This window comes from Idiotropiscis lumnitzeri, chromosome 18 (genome assembly GCF_059441095.1).
Source record: "Idiotropiscis lumnitzeri isolate Australia: NSW breed Sydney's pygmy pipehorse chromosome 18, RoL_Ilum_1.0, whole genome shotgun sequence".
NCBI lineage: Eukaryota > Metazoa > Chordata > Actinopteri > Syngnathiformes > Syngnathidae > Idiotropiscis > Idiotropiscis lumnitzeri.
Window position 1 is genome coordinate 8,092,568 of NC_142408.1, and position 5,098 is coordinate 8,097,665.

Consider the following 5,098-nt stretch of genomic DNA (forward strand, 5'->3'; position numbering starts at 1 on the left):
ATGGCATAGCTTCATACTTTGTCGAAAGATTACACGTCGTATCAACCATGAACAAGCTCCCCTATTGCTGAAAGTAGCTGAAAGTTCTTTTTTGTTATACAAATGAAAGACACAATAACGATATTTTGGTCGTCGCGGGATCTTTTTACTTCTTCCCTGAGAATTCAAGATGTGGTTCAAACAAAACTCAAGTTGTTCAAGAACACTTTCCTTCCCCAGCTTCGCTCCCTGGGTGTATTTCTTCATAATTTACTCAAGTCTCTCAAGCTCAGGTAAGACCTCAAAGTCATTTTTCTTTAACATATAACATGATTATGAAGCTGTATTGTGTTGTTTGACTGTCATGCTGGTGAACAAAGGCTGCTTTCAGAAAATAATTAAGCGATACAAGCACAGTGAAAGCCTCAGTGGTATAAGCTACCTTGGTGTGTTACCATGGAGCTCAGGTTCGTCCAATCAGAACCAGAGAATATTCCTTGTGGCGCCTGCTTCTTTAATTTTCATGGGAGTTGAGCTGATGCATGTGTTTCTTTGGAATGCGACCCTGTGAGACTACACACAATTACATTTGGATAGCTCATCTCTTGTAAAGCAGCTGAAAATCTGCATGCACTTTCAATTTGTGCTTTTGTTGGATTAAGATCAAATCGACGACACACGTTTCTGCTGGAGCATAACCCAGCAGTCTTCTGGGCACCCTGAACTGATTGCCAGCCAATCGCAGGGCACACAGAGACGAACGACCATCTGGGCTCACACTCATACCGAGGGACGATTTAGAGTGTCCAATCTACCTGTCATGCATGTTGTGGAAACCGGAGTACCCGAAGAAAACCCACGCAGGAACGGGGAGAATATGAAAACTCCTCAAAGGAAGGCCGGAATCGAACCCTGCACCTCTGCACTGTGAGGCCATCGTGCTAACCAGTCGTCCACTGCGCCGCCTGACAAAAGAACATGTCAACTTTATTTCAAAGAAAGACGTACTCGAGGAATGCAGGTGTCATTGACGGGCACTCAGACTTTTTGCAAAGCCGAGGGAGAGCCTGTGACTTTGGGTTACACTTACAAATTCTTAGGACGTTGGAAATCTTGGCGTCAAATGGTCTGTGGTCAGCCTTGACACAACACAGAAAGATCAAATGGTAAGTAGAGATGCATCTTGAATTCATCTGGTGGGGGGGGGGAATATATATTAAAAACACTTACACATTATTTATTTGTGTCTCTACCTTTGCTTTTACACTAAAAGTCAATTGAATGCGCTCTCTCAAAGACACCTTAAAATGTTGTTAAGCAGAATTCACTGCGAATAATCTGTTGGTGGTTACAAGATGATTTATGAATTTATGACTAATTTCTGTTCATAGAATGGAAAATGATCCAGTTTATGCCGTGGCTAATGACTTTTTAACTAAAGGTGGAAATGGCAATGCAAATTTTTTTTTTTTTTTTTTTTTTTTTTAAAGCAAAGACTGGGTGGAAGATGAGGAGCTGGTTGGAGTGGCTGTGGCTACAGAAGGGTCTGCTCCCTTCAGACACACATGAAGCCCAAAGACTGGAGGCCCCCCTCCCCAGTGGAGCGACACAGAGTAAGTGTGACCCCTGCTGAAGTCACAAAGTTACTACACGTCACAGAAGATGTGAGACAGTCCGGACTGTATGAGTGCGGACGCAGCAAAGTGGATGGTGCATGTAAATGAATTGAAATGGATGTACGGCGCGCCCATAAATTTTGTTGAGGCTAGTGGCGAGCTGGAACATTTCCCAGCTGATTTCGAACGAAAGACAAACTACACCCGAGACCGGTCACCATGCAGTCAATCACAGGGCACCTGTGAAGACGGAAAATCATTGGCACCGTCACTTGAGTGAGAAGTGAAGCCACGCTGCCTGCAAGGTGTGAAAGCGAGTCGCAATTCTCAACATTGCCACATTCTTTTTTTTGTTTGTTTGTTTTTTTTTTTTTAAACCAAGTCCCATTTTTACAAAACCTGTCAATGCACTTGAATGTTCAGGCAATTGCAGGAGGTGCACATGAAATTCGAACTTTAAGTGGATTTTGATGCAGATCAAGGATTGTTAGGCTCTGGCAGAGGTTGGGCTTCATCGATAGAAAATCATTTAAAAAAATAATGAAATAAATTCCTCCTGCTGGTGCCTGCACGACCGCCTTTGGAGAGCACGTTCATTTTTGAACAAAGTCGCTATTTTATCAAAGTGCCTTACATAATACAAAGAGAAATGTCAAGTTATATATATATAAAAATAGCATGAGTATTTCAATTTATGAATATTCAGAAGGCCACCGACTGACATGGAAAGTTTCCTGCTGGCTCCAAATAACAATGAGAAGGGACGCTGGATGGTTAATAAAGGAAAGTCTGGATGAGGTTAAAAAAATATCATCAAACACCAAAGTTGGATCGCAAACAAACATAGCACCACAGAGGCTGGATCATACGAGGCCTTTCTAGTAAAGTTAAAAAATTAACATGTACATTACGTCAATCTAGTATGGGCTGCCATTTTACGATAAGGCTTTCTTAGGCCCCAAAAAGTTGGCAACTTTGCAAGACAGTGAATATGAAATTTTGCCCAAGAAGTTTCGCAGAGTGATTCCTTTTGTTTCCATTTCTTATTTCCCTGCAGCAAATAAAGTAGCAGTGATACCATCGTGGGCTGCCTCCTCCTCATCTTCATCCCTGCTCGTCTTTGTTACACTCTACACAAGCTGAGCAACAGACATCGCAATGAAAAGGAATTCTCCAATAAAATCTGGTATTGTTTCGAGTCGATCTATTCTCCAAAATGCTTTCTACCACCTATGGGGACACAAACCATCGATCTATTATTACTATTTCTTTTTTTTTACTGCTCATCGTGGTCACCAGTCAATTGCGGGGTCCATGCAGTACTGCAAACAAATGTGACAGATTCTCAAATTTTACTCTGCACTTTGAGAAGGCAAAAAAAAAAAAAAGATATATATATATATATATATATATAAATTAAGCGCAATTCTGAAAAATTGATAATAAAGTTAAAAAAAAAAATGTTTTTTTTTTTTAAAATTGCACAAGGGAACAAGGGAAGTAAAAAAAAAAAAAAAAGAAAAAAAGAAAAAAGTAAAAAGGGAAACATTAGGAATGCAGAAAGATAAACTCCTCCAGGGACAAGGTTCTGTCTCTGACCTCACATTTTGACATTTATGCGACAGCATTTCTCTATTTGCAAAATAATAAGTGCCCTCCAAGCAGAATAAAATAACAGTTGTGGTTCACAAGAAGTTGAGAAATGCCCACGTACTTTCAAATCAGAAATTGAGACGAGCAGTGTGGGAGGACACAAGACAGCAGCACCTCAAGACACCAACTTGACACGTGACCTTCTCCATGGCTATGATGTTGACGTCTTCTAATGAATCAATAGCGAGAAGGCTCATGTGAGAGAGATGACGCTGATTCCGCTCATATCACAGCCGATTTTCTGCTCGATTCTAGAGAGAATACAGATGAGTCATACATACCGGTATTCTATTCTCTGTCCAATAAAGTAAGAAGACAAATAAGACGCTCAGGGCTCTACGTAATATTAACTAACATAAAAAGAAGTCAGCAAAAAAATAAATAAATAATGAGATGCAGGAGGAATGGCACCGTAACTCACACACACTGCGTCAGAGTTATGGGGAGGGCAAAGGCGCCATAAATTTGATCTTGACTTCCATGTTACACCTTCAAGCATTAATAAGAAATAACACTGCATACTCTCGGTTTTTGCTCCACTGCTCCTGGACTGACGTGAATTCAAAATGTTCAAATTGAATTTACCGCGGGAGACAATCCCAAAACTGAAGAGCACCCAAAATATTCAAGCTAAAAAAATCAAGGGCCTGCATTATCAATAGGCAAGTTTCACGTGACTGGAGCACTTGTTGAACGCAATGCCCATACAACGATGCATGCAGTGCGTATTTGATATTAAAGGCAGCTCATTTGTTATTTTGTAGAATAATTTTTTGTTAAGTCATTCAGATAAAAATGGAAAAAAAAATGTATTTAAATTTTTTTTTTTACTTTAAATAAGGTTAAATGAATAATTTGAGCCACAATTATAAATATAATCATTTAAGCATATTTTTGTTAAAAGATGAACACTGTTTTCAATTACCAGAATGAACCAAATGTAGACTTCTCAGTTGATGGTTACTTGGAAAAAAAAAATAAGAAGCGGACAAGGACTGCCGCTAATTAATATAATATATATATATATATATATAAATAATTTGGGGCCTTCAGACATGAATAAGTAGCCATCTGGGCAACTTGAGATAATTAACGAGATGAAGTTTGCCACTTGCCACCTAAGACAGACAAAATATTGAATTTTAAGACATACAGTTTAGTTCTTCAAATTTTGACTTCATTTTTTTTCCCATCACCAATGCAAGTAAGTTGTTCTAGATGATTGTGAATCCATCCTCATTTTTTTTTGGGGGGGGGGGAATACATTATAATTTCATAATTATAATATTGCAACAATATATGTGCGATACCGTACTATTATTTTTAGTAATATTCATGAATTGAGGGTGAGGTTCAGCAACAGGTGGAATATTTTCCTAAAACCTCAAAGTATAAATGACAATACATAGCAAAATACGCAGTGCACAAACTTTTATAGATCTAACCAAAAACCTGATGTGCTCGGAAAAAAGTAAAGACATTTTTTTAAACTTGCATCAAAAATACATTTCGGTACACATGTCTACATAAAATACAGAGTTTCTTCTTGTTTTGACTTTTTGCAGCGCAGTCTGAGATTGCATCTTCATTCCAAAAAGAAACAATTCTATCGCGTTTCATGAAGTGTCTTCATGACAATGCTTCTGAACCAAGAAATAAACACAGCATGCTCTCGATCAACTTTTGTTTTTCTCCCCAGAGAGGACGTGCTTCCTCCTGAGAGGAGTGTGCCGCTGTACAAGTCGGCGCGGCAGTCAGCCTCCACATGGAGCTCTGGTAGACAGCGGGGAGGTCAATCATGTGGATAATGGAAATACACAAAGGCCTTCTATCAGCAATCGTGGGTACAA

At 39.2% G+C, this 5,098-nt stretch overlaps 1 long non-coding RNA gene across 1 annotated transcript; it reads left to right on the plus strand.

Annotated features, from left to right (window-relative positions):
• The first annotated feature begins 538 nt into the window (after window positions 1–538).
• LOC148319388 (uncharacterized) lies at window positions 539–5,098 on the plus strand. Its single transcript, XR_015839719.1, has 4 exons — window positions 539–1,145; window positions 1,470–1,592; window positions 2,653–2,781; window positions 4,948–5,098. It is a non-coding gene; the product is annotated as an uncharacterized LOC148319388 (long non-coding RNA).